Raw genomic sequence first — 19,462 nt, 5'->3', positions numbered from 1 at the left:
CCCACTCCTAGGCATATACCCGGAGAAAACCGTAATTCAAAAAGATACATGCACCCCAAAGTTCATTGCAGCACTATTTACAATAGCCAGGACATGGAAGTAACCTAAATATCCATCAACAGAGGAATGGATAAAGAAGATGTGGTACATATATACAATGGAATGTTACTCAGCCATAAAAAAGAACAAAATAGTGCCATTTGCAGCCACATGGATCAACCTAGAGATTGTCATACTGAGTGAAGTAAGTCAGATACAGAAACACAAATATCATAAGATATTGCTTATATGTGGAATCTAAAAAAAGGGTACAGATGAACTTATTTACAAAACAGAAGTAGAGTCACAGATGTAGAAAACAAACTTATGGTTACCAGGGGATAAGGGGGCAGGGATGAATTAGGAGGTTGGGATTGACATATACACACTACTATATATAAAATAGATAACTAATAAGAACCTACTGTATAGGACAGGTAACTCTACTCAGTACTCTGTGATGTCCTATATGGGAAAAGAATCTAAAAAAAGAGTGGATATATGTGTATGTATAACTGATTCACTTTGCTGTATACCAGAAACTAATACAACATTGTAAATCAACTATACTCCAATAAAAATTTTAAAAAAAAAAAGAATGGGAGAGAGAATCTAGCATTTATCCTGCCTTTCCTTTATGAACTGTACCATTAGATAACCAAATAGTAGATAAAATAAAATACCTCTTTTTGAAAAGTATTCCAATTAATGAATAAAAATGAAATGATAGAATTAGAATACCAGCATTTTGCAATCCCCAATGAATAGAAAATAGTATTAAGGGTTAATGTTTTGTGCTAAGATCATAAAAAGAAAGTCAGACATAAGCCTCATGTTGAAAGAACATACTACCACCCATAGTCTTCCTAAAGGGATGGAACCTGAGTCCAGTACAATCTCTGGATTCAACTGTCGATTTGCAAGAAGTACCAAGGAAAGGGGAAAAGTTTGAATCTTACCATGTATGTGCAAGCAAAATGCATTCTATTGGAAAATCTACAGGTAAAATGACCAGGCTTCTCCAACAGACTGATTTTAAGGAAATAAAAGGAATGGAAAAGGAACCTATAGATTAAAAGAGACTTAAAGGATATATCAATTCTTTTTAATTGGGAAGACTAAAGTATACTGCCTAAGGATATACATTAGGTGATAAAACTTTATTTATTTTTTAAAGGAAGTGATAACTATAAAAATCAGGGTAATGGTTACTTGGCCAATTATGGGTAGAATTGCCAGATTTAGAAAAACAAAATGAACAAAACAGGACACCCAGGACTCTCAGCTAAATTTGAATTTCAGGTAAATAATGAATAATTTTTCAGCGTATGTTCCAACATCCAAACTCAAACTTAACTGTGCCTCCTGTATTTTATCTGGCAAAATCTTGATTTTATTCAAGATGGTAATGCAGCTTACTCCCCAGCCTTCCTTATAGCTCGGAGTGGTCGTGAGTTCCCTTGTTGGCCAGAGGAATTTTTGTTTTTTGGGCCACGCTGCGTGGCTTGCAGGATCTTATTTCCCTGACCAGGGATGGAACCTGGGCCACGGCAGTGAAAGTGCCGAGTCCTTACCACTGGACTGCCAGGGAATTCCCTGGCCAGAGCAATTTAAATGAAGTCAGTGGGCAGGGCTTTGGGGAAAGCTGATTGAACAGATACCCTCCTACTCTTCCACGCAGCATGGCATTGGACTTGTAGCAGTCTTCTTGTGACCACGAGGTAACCCTGAAGACGGTAGCTGCTGCATGCTGAGGACAGAGAAGCACAGAGAGGAAGATCGGGGATTCTAGATAACATCGTGGAACTTTGTTATATTTTGTTACCAGAATTTCCTCACTTCATTAGAAAAACTTTTCTTCTTTTACTATGTTCTGGTACACTGAGTAGCATTGGGATTATCTGCTCCTTTATAATTAGGAAGAATTCCTCTGGAAACTGTCTGGGCCTGCTTTGAGGGTGGAGGATGGAAAGGGAATAGTTGTATGATAACTTTGTTATTTCTTCTGTGATTGTTGGCTTGATTCAGTTTTCTCTTTTAACTGGAGTAAAATTTTGTTTTTGTTTTTGTTTTCTTTGCGGTACACAGGCCTCTCACTGTTGTGGCCTCTCCCGTTGCGGAGCACAGGCTCCAGACACGCAGGCTTAGTGGCCATGGCTCACGGGCCCAGCCGCTCCGCGGCATGTAGGATCCTCCCGGACCAGGGCACGAACCCGTGTCCCCTGCATCGGCAGGCAGACTCTCAACCACTGCGCCACCAAGGAATCCCACATCTGTGAATTTGAATCCTAAACCCACATAAGGCAACCTTTGTTATAACTTCTCAGGGGATACTTTTTTCCCCCTTCAAAACCCAAGATGAGATGTACCAGTTTCTATGTCAGATAGTTACTTTTGCTGGCAGGCAGGTGTTTATATGTTTGTCTGACATCATTATTGCATTATTGCACTGGGTATTGCATTATTATTTGGATAATATCATTATTACCCAAAGTTTGTAATTTACATTAGGATTCACTTAGTGTTATATGTACATTTTGTGGGGTTTGACAAATGTATAATGAAATGTGTCCCCCACTATAGTATCATACAGAATGGCTTCACTGCCCTAAAAATCCTCTGTGCTCCACCTGTTTAGCCCTCCCTTCTGAGCTTTTTACTGTCTCCACAGTTTTGCCTTTTCCAGAATGTCATATAGTTGAAGTCACACATATATACCCTTTTCAGATTGGCTTCTTTCACTTAGTAAAATGCATCTAAGTTTCCTCCATGTCTTTTCATGGCTTAATAGTTCCTTTCTTCTTAATGCTGAACAATATTCCATTGTTTGGATGGACCACGGTTTATCCATTCACTTACTCTCAGTTGCTTCCAAGTATTGGCACTTATGAATAAAGTGGCTGTAAACACTTACGTGCAGGTTTTTGCATGGACGTAAGTTTTCAACTCATTTGGGGAAATACAGGTGTATGGCTGCTGGATCACATGGTAAGAGAACTGTATGTTTAGGTTTTAAGGAACTACCAGTTTTTTTCCCAAAGTGGCTGTACCTTTGTATTCCCACCAGCTGTGAATGAGAGTTCATGTTGCTCCACATCCTTGCCAGCATTTGGTGTTGTCAGGGTTCTCAGTTCTCAGTTTTGGCCATTTATTAGGTGTTTAGTGGTATCTATCATTGTTTTAACTTGCAGTTTCCTAATGATACATGATGTGAAGCATCTTTTCATATGCTTATTTGTCATCTATATATCTTTGGTGAGGTGATTGTTAGATCTTTTGCCTATTTGAAATTGATTTATTTGAATTTAAGAGATCTTTTTATATTTTGAATTTAAGAATTCAAAATTGTTGAATTTAAGAGATCTTTTTATATTTTGGGTAACCATCTTTTATCTTTTGCAGATATTTTCTCCTAGTCTGTGGCTTGTCTTATTCTCTTGACATTGTCTTACACAGAGCAGAAGTTGTTGTTGTTTTTTTTGTTTTGTTTTGTTTTTAATTTGAGGTATAGTTGATTTACAATGTTGTGTTAATTTCTGGTATACAGCAAAGTGATTCAGTTATACATATGTATACATTCTTTTTCAATATGGTTTATTACAGGATATTGAGTATAGTTTCCTGTGCTATACAGAAGGACCTTGTTTATCTATTTTATGTAGAGTAGTTTGTATCTGCTAATCCCAAACTCCTAATTTATCCCTCCCCTACCCCCTTTTCCCTTTGGTATTCATAAGTTTGTTTTCTATGTCTGAGTCTGTTTCATAAATAAGTTCATTTGTGTCATATTTTAGATTCCACATACAAGCGATATCATATACTATTCGTCTTTCTCTGTCTGACTTACTTCACTTAGTATGATAATCTCTAGGTCCATCCATGTTGCTGCAAACGACATTATTTCATTCTTTTTTATGGCTGAGTAGTATTCCAGTGTGTGTGTGTGTGTGTGTGTGTGTGTGTGTGTGTGTGTGTGTGTGTGTATGTTTGTATGTATGTATATATATGACATCTTCTTTATCCATTCATCTGTTGATGGACATTTAGGTTGCTTCCATGTTTGGCTGTTGTAAAAAGTGCTGCTATGAACATAGGAGTGCATGTATCTTTTTGAATTAGTGTTTTCTTTGGATCTATACCCAAGAAGGGATTTCTGGATCATATGGCAACTCTGTTTTTAGTTTTTTTGTGGAATCTCCATACTGTTCTCCATAGTGGCTGCACCTATTTACATTCCCACCCACAGTGTAGGAGGGTTCCCTTTTCTCCACACCCTCTCCGGCATTTATTTTTAGACTTTTTAATGATGGGCATTCTGGCCAGCGTGAGGTGATACCTCACTGTAGTTTTGATTTGCATTTCTCTAATAATTAGCAATGTTGAGCATCTTTTCACGTGCCTGTTGGCCATCTATATGTCTTCTTTGGAGAAATGTCTATTTAGATCTTCTGCCCACTTTTTGATTGAGTTATTTGGGTTTTATTGTTATTGAGTGGTATGAGCTGTTTGTATATTTTGGAAATTAAGCCCCTGTCAGTCGCATCGTTTGCAAATACTTTCTCCCCGTCCATAGGTTGTCTTTTCATTGTGTTTATGGTTTCCTTTGCTGTACAAAAGCTTATGAGTTTGATTAGGTCCTGTTTATTTTTGCTTTTATTTCTATTGCCTTGGAAGACTGACCTAAAGAAACATTGGTGTGATTCACATCAGAGAATGTTTTGCGAGAGAACTCCTATGTTCTCTTCTAGGAGTTTTGTGGTGTCATGTCTTATATTTTAGTCTTAAACAATTTTGAGTTTATTTTTGTGAATGGTGTGAGGGTATGTTGTGACTTCATTGATTTACATGTGGCTGTCCAGCTTTCTTAACACCACTTGCTGAAGAGACTGACTTTTCTCCATTGTAAATTCTTGCCTCCTTTATCGAAGATTAATTGACCATAGGTGTGAAACTGCACACCTCAGATTGGGACTCGAACACAGCCAAAACCCAGATTGGGACTTGAACCCACTCTCTCTCTCTCTCTCTTTTTTTTTTTTTTTACATCTTTATTGGAATATAATTGCTTTACAATGGTGTGTTATTTTCTGCTTTATAACAAAGTGAATCAGTTATACATATACATATGTTCCCATATCTCTTCCCTCTTGCGTCTCCCTCCCTCCCACCCTCCCTATCCCACCCCTCTAGGTGGTCACAGGGCACCGAGCTGATCTCCCTGTGCTATGTGGCTGCTTCCCACTAGCTATCTATTTTACGTTTGGTAGTATATATATGTCCATGCCACTCTCTCACTTCATCCCAGCTTACCCTTCCCCCTCCCCATAGGTGGTCACAGGGCACTGAGCTGATCTCCCTGTGCTATGTGGCTGCTTCCCACTAGCTATCTATTTTACGTTTGGTAGTGTATATATGTCCATGCCACTCTCTCACTTCGTCCCAGCTTACCCTTCCCCCTCCCCATATCCTCAAGTCCATTCTCTAGTAGGTCTGTGTCTTTATTCCTGTCTTACCCCTAGGTTCTTCATGACATTTTTTTTCTTAGATTCTATATATATGTGTTAGCATACGGTATTTGTCTTTCTCTTTCTGACTTACTTCACTCGTATGACAGACTCTAGGTCCATCCACCTCATTACAAATAGCTCAATTTCATTTCTTTTTATGGCTGAGTAATATTCCATTGTATATATGTGCCACATCTTCTTTATCCATTCATCTGATGGATGGACACTTAGGTTGGATGGATGGATTCATCTGATGGACACTTAGGTTGCTTCCATGTCCGGGCTATTGTAAATAGGGCTGCAATGAACATTTTGATACATGACTCTTTTTGAATTATGGTTTTCTCAGGGTATATGCCCAGTAGTGGGATTGCTGGGTCATATGGTAGTTCTATTTGTAGTTTTTTAAGGAACCTCCATACTGTTCTCCATAGTGGCTGTTCCAATTCATATTCACACCAGCAGTGCAAGAGTGTTCCCTTTTCTCCACACCCTCTCCAGCATTTGTTGTTTGTAGGTTTTTTGATGATAGCCATTCTGACCAGTGTGAGATGATATCTCACTGTAGTTTTGATTTGCATTTCTCTAATGATTAATGATGTTGAGCATTCTTTCATGTGTTTGTTGGCAGTCTGTATATCTTCTTTGGAGAAATGTCTATTTAGGTCTTCTGCCCATTTTTGGATTGGGTTGTTTGTTTTTTTTGTTATTGAGCTGCATAAGCTGCTTATAAATTTGGGAGATTAATCCTTTGTCGGTTGCTTCATTTGCAAATATTTTCTCCCATTTCTGAGGGTTGTCTTTTGGTCTTGTTTATGGTTTCCTTTGCTGTGGAAAAGCTTTGAAGTTTCATTAGGTCCCATTTGTTTATTTTTGTTTTTATTTCCATTTCTCTGGGAGGTGGGTCAAAAAGGATCTTGCTGTGATTTATGTCATAGAGTGTTCTGCCTATGTTTTACTCTAAGAGTTTGATAGTTTCTGGCCTTACATTTAGGTCTTTAATCCATTTTGAGCTTATTTTTGTGTATGGTGTTAGGGAATGACCTAATCTCATACTTTTACATGTAGCTGTCCAGTTTTCCCAGAACCACTTATTGAAGAGGCTGTCCTTTCTCCACTGTACATTCCTGCCTCCTTTATCAAAGATAAGGTGACCATATGTGTGTGTGTTTATCTCTGGGCTTTCTATCCTGTTCCATTGATCTATCTTTCTGTTTTTGTGCCAGTACCATACTGTCTTGATTACTGTAGCTTTGTAGTATAGTCTGAAGTCAGGGAGCCTGATTCCTCCAGCTCCGTTTTTCGTTCTCAAGATTGCTTTGGCTATTCGGGGTCTTTTGTGTTTCCATACAAATTGTGAAATTTTCTGTTCTAGTTCTGTGAAAAATGCCAGTGGTAGTTTGATAGGGATTGCATTGAATCTGTAGATTGCTTTGGGTAGTAGAGTCATTTTCACAATGTTGATTCTTCCAATCCAAGAACATGGTATATCTCTCCATCTATTTGTATCATCTTTAATTTCTTTCATCAGTGTCTTATAATTTTCTGCATACAGGTCTTTTGTCTGCTTAGGTAGGTTTATTCCTAGATATTTTATTCTTTTTGTTGCAATGGTAAATGGGAGTGTTTTCTTGATTTCACTTTATTATTTATTATTAGTGTATAGGAATGCCAGAGCTTTCTGTGCATTAATTTTGTATCCTGCTACTTTACCAAATTCATTGATTAGCTCTAGTAGTTTTCTGGTAGCATCTTTAGGATTGAACCCACTCTCTTTTAATTGCGATCACACACCTGGTCCCAGGACTTAAGCTCAGTTTCTTTATGTCTCATCGCAGAAAGAATTCAGTGAGAGACTTTCAGTGAAAGTGATAGGTAAGAAATGGATTTATTTAAAGAGATACACATTCCATAGACAGAATATGGTCCATCTCAAAAGGCGAGAATGGCCCTGGGAGAAACACACTACACAATATGTGGGCCATCTCAGAAGGCGAGAGGCCCCAAAATATGGGGTGGTTAGTTTTTATGGGATGGGTAATTTCATAGGCTAGCAAGTGGAAGGATTACTCCAACTATTTTGGAGAAGGAGTGGGGATTTCCAGGAATTGAGCAACTGCCCGCTTTTTGACCTTATATGGTTAACCTTGGAACTGTCATGGCACTGGTGGGTGTGTCATGTAGCTTATGCTAATGTATACAGTAAACATATAATTAGGCTCAAGGTCTCCTGGAAGTGGAATCTTCCTCCATCTTGGACCTAGTTGGTTCTAACCGGTTTATTTTTTATCCAATAGCTATGTCATTCTTTTACAGGTTGTATCCTGCCCCCTTCCCTCCTGTTTCAGGTGTGTGAGTTTATTTCTGGGCACAGGACAGAAGTTTTTAATTTTAATGAAGTCCAGCTTATCAGTTATTTCTTTCATGGATCATGCCTTTGGCGTTGTATCTAAGAAGTCATCACCATACTCAAGGTTATCTAGGTTCTCTCCCATGTTATCTTCTAGGAGTTTTGTAGTTTTACACTTTACATTTAGATCTGTGATCCATTTTGAGTTAATTTTTGTGAAGGGTGTATGTGATGAAATTTATAATAACAAATATATGTTTAGTATTCATCCCCATTTCTATCACAGGGCTCCTAAAACCCTTGGAATTTCCGAAGTGATAAGGGCAATATGTGTCTTCTGATATTCATAACAAGCCCCTTTCAACCACACCTGAGTTTATGTTAATGTGTTAAATTTTGGAAAGCCCCTAAGTATGGGGTCTGATTGCCAGGGTAATCAACCATGTGATTGAAGGGTTGTAATTTAGCCCCTGACCTCCTGGGAGAGGGGAGGGGATGGAGTTTGAGTTCAGTCACCAATGGCCAGTGATTTAATCAAGCATACCCAAAAAGACGGGGTTCAGAGAGCTTCTGGGTTGGTGAACATTTGGAGATACAGGGAGAGGGCACCCCTTCCCATATACCTTGCTCCTATATGCCTCTTCATCTGGCTTTTTTATCTTTATCTTTTATCATGTCTTTTTAAATTAACTGTTAATGTAAATAAATGTTTCTGAGTTCTGTAAGTTGCTCTAGCAAATTACCAAACAGGAGGAGAGGGTTGTGGGAATCTCTATGTAGTCAGTCAGAAGCACAGATAACCTGGGTTTGCAATTACCATCTAAAGTGGGGAAGGAGTGAGCCCTTAGGCTGTGGGATCTGACACTACCTTTAAGTAGATAGTGTCAGAACTGAGTTAATTGTTTGGTGGTATTGGACAAAACACATAGGGGGTAAGATCTGTGTCTAGACTGATTTTCTTGCATGTAATGTCTACTTGTTCCAGCACTATTTGTTGAAAAGACTGTCTTTGCTTCAGTGTATTGCCTTTGCTCCTGTCAGAGATCAGTTGACTGTATTTACGTAGATCTGTTTCTGTGCTCTCTGTTTTATTTTTTTATTGATGTATTTGTTTATTCTTTTGCCAATACCACACTGACTTGATTACTGTAGTTTTATAGTAAGTCTTGAAGTTGGATAGTGTCAGTTCTCAGACTTTGTTCTTCTCCTTCAATAGTGTATTGGCTATTCTGGGTCTTTCGTTTCTCCATATAAACTTTTGAATCAGTTTATCGATATCCACAAAATAACTTGCTGGGATTTTATTTGGGATTGGATTCAATCTGTAGATCAAGTAGGGAAGAACTGACATCTTGACGATATTGATTCTTCCTCTCCATGAACATGGAATCCTTTCATTTCATTCATCAGAGTTTGGTGATTTCTCTTATAGATCTCTTACATATTTCATTAGATTTATACCTAAGTATTTCATTTTTGGGGTGCTGATGTAAATGGTATTGTGTTTTTCATTTCCAATTCCACTTGTTAATTGCTGGTATATAGAAAAGCAATCGACTTTTTAAAAAAAAATATTTATTTATTTTATTTTTGGCTGCATCGGGTCTTAGTTGCAGCATGTGGGATCTTTTGTTGCGGTTCATGGGCTTCTCTCTAGTTGTGGCACATGGGCTGCAGAGCACGTGGGCTCTGTCGTTGTGGTACACGGGCTCCAGAGCACATGGGTTCTGTAGTTGCAGCACGTGGGCTCACTAGTTGTGGCGTGTGGACTCAGTGGTTGCGGCGTGTGGGCTTAGTTGCCCCGTGGCATGTGGGATCCCAGTTCCCCGACCAGGGATCGAACCCACATCCCCTGCATTGGATCCCTGCATCCTCTTAACCACTGGACCACCAGGGAAGTCCCTAGGAAAGCAATAGACTTTTGTATATTAACATTTTATCCTGTAACCTTGCTATAATCACTTATTAGTTCCAGGAGGTTTATTTTTATCAGTTCTTTCAGATTTTCTACGTAGATAATCAGGTCATCTGCAAAGAAAGACAGGTTTATATCTTCTTTCTCAATCTGTATGTCTTTTATTTCCTTTAATTGTCTTATTGCATTAGCTAGAACTTCTAGTACAATGTTGAAAAAGAATGGCAAGAGGGAGCATCCTTGTTTTATACCTGATCTTAGTAGGAAAACTTAGTTTTTCTCACCATTAAGTATGATGCTAACTGTAGGTTTTTTGGTAGATGCTCTTGATCATGTTGAGGAAAGTCCCCCCTCTATTCCTAGTTTACTGAGAGTTTTTATCATGAAGTGTTTTGGATTTTATCAAATGCTTTTTCTTTATTTTAAATTTAATTTTATTTATTTTTTATACAGCAGATTCTTATTAGTTATCTATTTTATACATATTAGTGTATTCAAATGCTTTTTCTGCATCCAATTTTTCTTTTTTAGTCCATTGTTATGATGGATTACACGAACTGATTTTCAAATGTTGAATCAGCCTAGCATGCCTGGAATAAATCTCATTTGGTCATGGTGTATAATCCTTTTTATAAATTATTGGATTGGATTTGCTAATATTTTGTTGAGGATTTTTGCAGTTTTATTTTCTTGTAATGTCTTTGTCTGGTTTTTGCATTAGGGTAATACCAGCCTCATAGAATGAGTTTGGAAGTACAGTTGATCCTTGAACAACACGGGTTTAAATTGCATGAGTCCACTTATACGTGGATTTTTTTTTCAATAAATACTACAGTACCACACAATCTGCAGTTGGTTGAATCCACAGATGTGGAACCTTGTGTACTGAGGGCTGGCTCTGGGACTGGAGCATCCGTGGATTTAGTATCTGCAGCAGATCCTGGAACCATGGATACCAAGGGATGACTGCATGCTCTCTGATTCTGTCTTCTAGAAGAGATTGTAAAGAATTAGTATAATTTCTTCCTTAAGTGTTTGGTAGAATTTACCAGTGAACCTATCTGGACCTGTTTTATATGTTTTGGAAGGCCTGCTGTTGGACAGGGCTGGGTCCCAGGGTGGCTGGCTGTGTGGCCCTGGGGGATATAGGGCTGGTGCCCATCTGCTGATGGGTAGCTAAGCCCCCAGCACTAATAGGCTAGAGGGAGGACTCCGGAATGGTGCTTGCTAGCACTAGTGTCTTCGTGGTAGAACAAGTACCTCAAAATGGCCGCCATCAGTATCTATGTGCCCTGGGGGACCCCATTTGCCTCTTGCCTCTCTAGGACTCTCTAAGATCAGCAAGTAGGTCTGACCCAGGGTCCTTTCAAATTATTGCCTCTGCCCTGGGTCTAGGAGCCTGTGAGATTTTGCTTGTGCCCTTTAAGAGCAGAGTCTGTATTTCCTTCAGCCCTCTGGCTCTCCCCTATGCAATCCCCACTGACTTTCAAAGCGAGACCTTCTGTGGACTCATCTTCTCTATGCAGGACCTCTGGGCTGGAGCCCAGTGTAGGACTCAGACCCTTCACTCCTTGGGGAGAACCTCCACAATTGTAATTACCCTCCAGTTTGTGGGTGTTGACTAAACTGCATCTTTGCCCCTCCTACCAGTCTCCTGTGGCTCCTTCTTTATATCTTTAGTTGTAGAAAATCTTTTCTGCTAGCCTTCAGGTTGTTCTCATATAGTTGTTTTGTAAATAGGTGTAATTTTGGTGTACCCAAAATGGGAGGAGGTGAGCTCAGAGCCTTCCTACTCTACCACCTTGGTCACACCAAAGCTTAGATTATTGATCTTAGATCTCTTTTCTTTCCTAATATATGTATTCAATACTGTTCCAAATATCCCTCTCTACACTCCTATCGCTGCATCTCACAAGTTTTCATAAGTTGTATTTTCATTTAGTTCAAAATATTTTAAAATTTCTCCTTTGACCCATGTGTTATCATAGAAGCAAGTTGTTCAATCTCCAAGTATTTGAGGATTTCCCAGTTATCTTTCTGTTATTGATTTCTAGTTTAATTCCATTGCGGTCTGAATGCAGACATTGCATGATTTCTGTTCTTTAGAATTTGTTAAGGTATGTTTTATGGCCCATAATGTTTTCTATCTTGATGAATACAGGATATTTCATGCAAGCTTGAGAAGAATGTGTATTCTGGTGTTATTGGATGAAGTAGTCTATAATTATATCCAATTAATTGGTGATACTATTTTTTTTTGAATTTTTGAAATTTATTTAATTTATTTTTTTATACAGCAGGTTCTTATTAGTTATCCATTTTATACATATTAGTGTATACATGTCAATCCCAATCTCCCAATGCATCACACCACAACCACCCCCCCGGCCACTTTCCCCCCTTGTTGTCCATACGTTTGTTCTCTACATCTGTGTGTCTATTTCTGCCTTGCAAACCAGTTCATCTGTACCATTTTTCTAGGTTCCACATATATGCGTTAATATACGATATTTGTTTTTCTCTTTCTGACTTACTTCACTCTGTATGACAGTCTCTAGATCCATCCACGTCTCTACAAATGACTCGATTTCCTTCATTTTTGTGGCTGAGTAATATTCCATTGTATATATGTATCACATCTTCTTTATCCATTCGTCTGTTCATGGGCATTTAGGTTGCTTCCATGACCTGGCTATTGTAAATAGTGCTGCAATGAACATTGGGGTGCATGTGTCTTTTTGAATTATGGTTTTCTCAGGGTATATGCACAGTAGTGGGACTGCTGGGTCATATGGTAGTTCTATTTTTAGTTTTTTAAGGAACCTCCATGCTGTTCTCCATAGTAGCAGTATTAATTTACATTCCCACCAACAGTGCAAGAGGGTTCCCTTTTCTCCACACCCTCTCCAGCATTTGTTGTTTGTGGATTTTCTGATGATGCTCATTCTAACTGGTGTGAGGTGATACCTCATTGTCATTTTGATTTGCATTTCTCTAATAATTAGTGATGTTGAGCAGCTTTTCTTGTGCTTCTTGGTCATCTGTATGTCCTCTTTGGAGAAATGTCTATTTAGGTCTTCTGCCCATTTTTGGATTGGGTTGTTTGTTTTTATAAAAATTGAGTTGCACGAGCTGTTTATATATTTTGGAGATTAATCCTTTGTCCGCTGACTCATTTGCATATCCTTTCTCCCACTCTGAGGGTTGTCTTTTTGTCTTGTTTTTAGTTTCCTTTGCTTTGCAAAAGCTTTTAAGTTTCATAAGGTCCCATTTAATTTTGTTTTTATTTCCATTACTCTAGGAGGTGGATCAAAAAATATCTTGCTGTGATTTATGTCAAAGAGTGTTCTTCCTATGTTTTCCTCTAAGAGTTTTATAGTGTCTGGTCTTACATTTAGGTCTCTAATCCATTTTGAGTTTATTTTTGTGTATGGTGTTAGGGAGTGTTCTAATTTCATTCTTTTACATGTAGCTGTCCAGTTTTCCCAGCACCACTTACTGAAGAGACTGTCTTTTCTCCATTGTATATCCTTGCATTTTTGTCATAGATTAGTTGACTATATGTGTGTGGGTTTATCTCTGGGCTTTCTATTCTGTTCCATTGATCTATATTTCTGTTTTTGTGCCAGTACCATATTGTCTTGATTACTGTAGCTTTGTAGTATAGTCTGAAGTCAGGGAGTCTGATTCCTCCAGCTCCATTTTTTTCCCCTCAAGATTGCATTGGCTATTCAGGGTCTTTTGTGTCTCCATACAAATTTTAAGATTTTTTGTTCCAGTTCTGTAAAAAATGCCATTGGTAATTTGATAGGGATTGCGTTGACTCTGTAGATTGCTTTGGGTACTATAGTCATTTTCACAATATTGATTCTTCCAATCCAAGAACATGGTATATCTCTCCATCTGTTCGTGTCATCTTTGATTTCTTTCATCAGTGTCTTATAATTTTCTGAGTGCGGGTCTTTTACCTTCTTAGGTAGATTTATTCCTAGGTATTTTGTTCTTTTTGTTGCGATGATGAATGGAATTGTTTCCTTAATTTCTCTTTCTGATCTTTTGTTGTTAGTGTGTAGGAATGCAAGAGATTTCTGTGCATTAATTTTGTATCCTGCAACTTTACCAAATTCATTGATTAGCTCTAGTAGTTTTCTGGTGGCGTCTTTAGGATTCTCTATGTATAGTATCATATCATCTGCAAACAGTGACTGTTTTACTTCTTTTCCAATTTGTATTCCTTTTATTTCTTTTTCTTCTCTGATTGCCATGGCTAGGACTTCCAAAACTATGTTGAATAATAGTGGTGAGAGTGGACATCCTTGTCTTGTTCCTGATCTTAGAGGAAATGCTTTCAGTTTTTCACCACTGAGAATGATATTTGCTGTGGGTTTGTTGTATATGGCCTTTATTATGTTGAGGTAGGTTCCCTCTATGCCCACATTCTGGAGAGTTTTTTTTATCATAAATGGGTGTTGAATTTTGTCAGAAGCTTTTTCTGCATCTATTGAGATGATCATATGGGTTTTATTCTTCACTTTTGCGGGGGGCATTAAAGGTCACCAGGCGTTTTATTGCAGTTAAAGCAGACTCGGACAGGATGGTCCCAGCCTCAAGAGGGGACAGCCCAGTGGTCATGGGAACACTCATCACAGAAGCCCTGTCTGCAGGCCCAGCAGTGGTACTTGGAAAGCTTGACGCTGAACCCCTTCTGGCAGTTGTGGTAGTGCAGGATCTCATGGTCTGGTACCCAGTACACCGGCCTGGCCGCATCCTTCACCAAACCTAGTGGTATGTCATTGGCCGTCACCACAGCTCCCAAAGTGTTCTGCATGGACTTGCCCACCTTCCGAACAATCAGCGTCCCGCCCTCATCACCCACCTGTGCCTCAGTAACTTCTAACTGAGAATTCCTGGCTTCATAGCAGTTGTCACACACCCACACGGGCACAGGGCCCCAGCCCCGCTCCAGCACTGGCCGGGTCGTGGGTGAACAGCTGTCACAGAAGCCCTCCCCCCAGGCCCGGCAGTGATGCTTGGTGTCATTATCTTTAAAGAATGTAGCACACTTGTTGCAGCTCAGGATCTGGGAGTTGGGCCTCCAGTAGGCAGGGGCGATCTGGTCTGTCAGCCAGGACGTCACAACCTTGGTGGGCCCAAGGCTAAGCTCAGACACCGACTGAGCCATGAAGTTCATCCCATCCAAGAGGCGCTGGGCAGCATTGTTGTTGTCCTTCAGAAATCCATCAGTTCCAGGCCACACATGCACAATCTCTGTCTGCACCACTGTGTCCACAGGATACTGGTTCCCAAACCAGTACCGCCGGCTACGATAGACCACGCCGCAGTTGGGACATTCGATTACGTACCCAGACCAGGCATATTTTGCGAGACCCATCCAGGGGGAGTCGGTTGAAGCAGCCGTCTTGGGCACCACGCTGACTTCATTGCGTCTCTCGTAGCAGGCCTTGCAGGTAAAAACCCGGTTGTCATACTGGTGAGAGTATCTGCAGCGGCTTTTGGCTTCACGAGGTACTCCTTCTTTCCCGTGATTCATGCTGTTCTTACATCCAGCCCCACAGCTGAGGCCCAGGACGGAGCAGGTGAAGTACTCATCTGGAAAAAGGGAGCCGTGTGCCATCTCGTCATCGGGGATCTCACCGCTGAAGCGGTCGCTGAGGTCCTTCAGAGCTTTGAAGATGGTCCCCGGGTGCCGGGGAGAACGGGTGTTGTTATTCTCTAGTTGTTGCTCCAAAGCACGCCGAAGACCAGAAAAGTCCGTGGGAGGATTGTATGTCCTCGTTCCCTTGTAACGAATAGAACTGAAGGCTTCAGGGAAGCGGCCCAGCTTCCGGAACCGGTCCTGGATGAGCTTCTCGGGCACCTCGGAGGGGCGATTAGAGTCTAGCAGCTGAGTGTGCACAGGCTCGTGGAAAACGATAACAGCAGGGCCCAGGGTGGACAGGGGGACATCCAGGCCACAGCGGGCAGTGGTAGCCTTGAGCTCCTTGGTGAAGTGCTTCAGATAAGCTTCTGAGGCGTCCCCAAGGAACTTGAAGAGGTCATTGTGCAGCCAGTCTGCATGAGTTCGATAGATGACGAGGTCTGAAATGGCCAGGACCTTAAGCAGCAGCCGTGTTCTCTGGCTTAGATTCTCTGTAGCCCACAAGAGCCCTTCTGTGTCTATCACTGCTACTTTGTGGACTGGATCATATGCCGCCCACACTCCAACAGTGCAGGACTCCTGGGCAGGGGAGGTTTTGAAGACTTCCCGGCCACAAAAGAAAGTGTGGTTGAGGGTATGAGCCTTCTCATCCCCAGTATTTCCAAAAATGGAAACCACTTTCAGATGCTGATAGGATTTGCATCCAATTTCCTAATAAAGTCCTCTTCATTCGTTACCTGAATTTCTTCATTCTCATCTACTAGGAGGAAACTCACAACCTTCTCAGTCATCTTCTTTGTCTTGGTGTCCTCATCCATCCCTTCTTCCTCCAGCAATGCCTCCTTAGCCACATGGTACACAGTAACAGGGTGCCTCCTTTTGTTACCCCCAGAATGAGTCCTCTCTGGCACTCCAGGCACAAGTTGATTTTACAGGTCTGGCACCTCACGTCTGCCGTCTGCTTCATACCTGGAGAACGCCCACTGGGGTCCTTGCAGGGGTCACAGTAAGGGATGTGGCCAGCTTTGAGTCTGATCCGCTCATGGTTTCTCAGGCGCTCCTGCCGCTGGAGCTTCTCCTAGCAGCGGAGACACTGCAGGCTGCAGCACTCATCACACTCGGAGACGGCTTCATCAGTCCCGCTGCAGGTGTAACTCTCCTGGCACAACAGCCCAGGGTTCAGGCCCTTCTCTGCTGGGGAAGTCTGCGCACTCAATATTCAGACTGGGAAGGAAAGCACCTACCATATAACAGTACCTGGGCTTTCCCCAGAAGTGAAGACAAAGGCATTGAGTCTGAAGACTGAGCACAGCCTCCACAGGGCTCTGAACACCCTTAAAAAAATGTTTTTAAAAAAACATTCGATGTCCTATCAGAATTCTTCACACATTTACAAACGTTCGGATGTTTAATTTTCTGCTGCCAAGCCTCCTGGATCAGCAGCAATGTTGACTTGGCTTGATAGTTTCATCCTCCATAAAGTGCAGGCAAATATGTGGTTAAAATTAACTTGAGAGGGTCTGTTATGGCTATCTGAGAGAGATCTGATGGGTTCACTGAGGTGGGCGCATGCATGGGGCCTCAGACACAAGGTTTTGGTAATGAAAGAGAGTGGTCAGGAACTTTTCAATATTATCCAGCTTAAATCAGTATTTCAGAGGATACCTCGACGCCTCTCTCCAGCCGGGGATTCCTCACCCTTCCTTCTTTCCGGACAACACCACCACAACCCGAGGGGCAGCAGCAAGGTCTAAGAACAAAGAAGGGCACCCCAAATCCCCCCAACGCTGGCAGAGGCCAGAGCCGCATCCATTGTTTATACCACCCCCACCGCCCCCCCCTTCCTTCCGGGGGCAGAGGGAGCTCCAGGGCTATCACTCGTCCGGTGCAGGGCCATGCCCTTCCCTCCCCGACCGCAGTGTCCTGGGAACCCTACCAAGAAGCAGCTCTGCTGTGGCGAGGAAGCGTCAGGGGATCCCGGGGCCCCGGTGGAGGTGTGGGCTGTTCCTCAGGGCACCAGTGGATCCATCCTCATCTCCATTTCCATCCCCCTCCTCCGTCACTGCCTCCTGGGGTTCCTCCTCTCCTGTTGTCAGTTAGGATCAGCTGATGCGAGTGAACTTCTCCCTGCTCCCAATTTGTTAATATGGTGTATCACACTGATTGATTTGTGTATATTGATACGCAATATAAATATTTTGCATCCCTGGGATAAATCCCACTTGATTATGGTGTATGATCCTTTTAATGTGTTGTTGGATTCTGTTTGCTAGTATTTTGTTGAGGAATTTTGCATCTATATTCATCAGTGATATCGGTCTGTAATTTTCTTTTTTTGTAGTATCTTTGTCTGGTTTTGGTATCAGGGTGATGGTGGCCTCATAGAATGAGTTTGGGAGTGTTCCTTCCTCTGCAATTTTTTGGACGAGGTTGAGAAGGATGGGTGTTAGCTCTTCTCTAAATGTTTGATAGAATTCACCTGTGAAGCCATCTGGTCCTGGACTTTTGTTTGTTGGAAGATTTTTAATCACGGTTTCAATTTCATCACTTGTGATTTGTCTGTTCATATTTTCTGTTTCTTTCTGGTTCAGTCTTGGAAGCTTATACCTTTCTAAGACTTTGTCCATTTCTTCCAGGTTGTCCATTTTATTGGCATACAGTTGCTTGTAGTAGTCTCTTAGGATGCTTTGTATTTCTGTGGCGTCTGTTGTAACTTCTCCTTTTTCATTTCTAATTTTATTGATTTGAGTCCTCTCCCTCTTTTTCTTGATAAGTCTGGCTAATGGTTTATCAATTTTGTTGTTTATCTTCTCAAAGAACCAGCTTTTAGTTTTATTGATCTCTTTACTATTGTTTTCTTTGTTTCTATTTCATTTATTTCTGCTCTGATCTTTATGATTTCTCTTCTTCTACTAACTTTGGGTTTTGTTTGTTCTTCTTTCTCTAGTTCCTTTAGGTGTAAGGTTAGATTGTTTATTTGACATTTTTCTTGTTTCTTGAGGTAGGCTTGTATTGCTATAAACTTCCCTCTTAGAAATGCTTTTGCTGCATCCCATAGGTTTTGGATCATCGTGTTTTCGTTGTCATTTGTCTCTAGGTATTTTTTTATTTCCTCTTTGATTTCTTCAGTGATCTCTTGGTTATTTAGTAACGTATTGTTTAACCTCCATGTGTCTGTGTTTTTTAGGTTTTTTTCCCTATAATTGATTTCTAATCTCATAGCATTGTGGTCAGAAAAGATGCTTGATATGATTTCAATTTTCTTAAATTTACTGAGGCTTAATTTGTGACCCAAGATGTGATCTATCCTGGAGAATATTCCTTGCACACTTGAGAAGAAAGTGTAATCTGTTTTTGGATGGAGTGTCCTATAAATACCAATTAAATCTTTCTGGTCTATTGTGTCATTTAAAGCTTGTGTTTCCTTATTAATTTTCTGTTTGGATAATCTGTCCACTGGTGTAAGTGAAGTGTTAAAGTCCCCCACTATTATTGTGTTACTGTTGATTTCCTCTTTTATAGCTGTTAGCAGTTGCCTTAGATATTGAGGTGCTCCTATGTTGGATGCATATATATTTATAATTGTTATATCTTCTTCTTGGATTGATCCCTTGATCATTATGTAGTGTCCTTCCTTGTCTCTTTATTTAACATTCTTTATTTTAAAGTCTGTTTTATCTGATATGAGTATTGCTACTCCAGCTTTCTTTTGATTTCCATTTGCATGGAATATCTTTTTGCACCCCCTCACTTTCAGTCTGTATGTGTCCCTAGGTCTGAAGTGGGTCTCTTGTAGACAGCATATATATGGGTCTTGTTTTTGTATCCATTCAGCGAGCCTGTGTCTTTTGGTTGGCACATTTAATCCATTCACTTTTAACGTAATTATCGATATGTATGTTCCTATTACCATTTTCTTAATTGTTATGGGTTTGTTTTTGTAGGTCCTTTTCTTGTCTTGTGTTTCCCACTTAGAGAAGTTCCTTTAGCAT

At 40.5% G+C, this 19,462-nt stretch overlaps 1 protein-coding gene and 1 pseudogene across 3 annotated transcripts in view; one reads left to right on the top strand and one right to left on the bottom strand.

The window, feature by feature from the left end:
- BTD (biotinidase) overlaps window positions 1–19,462 on the top strand; it is a 62,183-nt gene that overhangs the window by 9,373 nt on the left and 33,348 nt on the right. The window lies entirely within an intron of this gene.
- LOC307187346 (zinc finger FYVE domain-containing protein 1-like) lies at window positions 14,103–16,717 on the bottom strand (annotated as a pseudogene). The gene has a single exon. The product of its transcript is annotated as a zinc finger FYVE domain-containing protein 1-like (transcript).

The sequence above is a fragment of the Stenella coeruleoalba genome, assembly GCF_951394435.1.
Source record: "Stenella coeruleoalba genome assembly, chromosome: 5".
In the NCBI taxonomy this organism is placed as follows: domain Eukaryota; kingdom Metazoa; phylum Chordata; class Mammalia; order Artiodactyla; family Delphinidae; genus Stenella; species Stenella coeruleoalba.
Note: the sequence above shows the minus strand (reverse complement) of the source record. Positions and strands in the feature narration are given on the sequence as shown.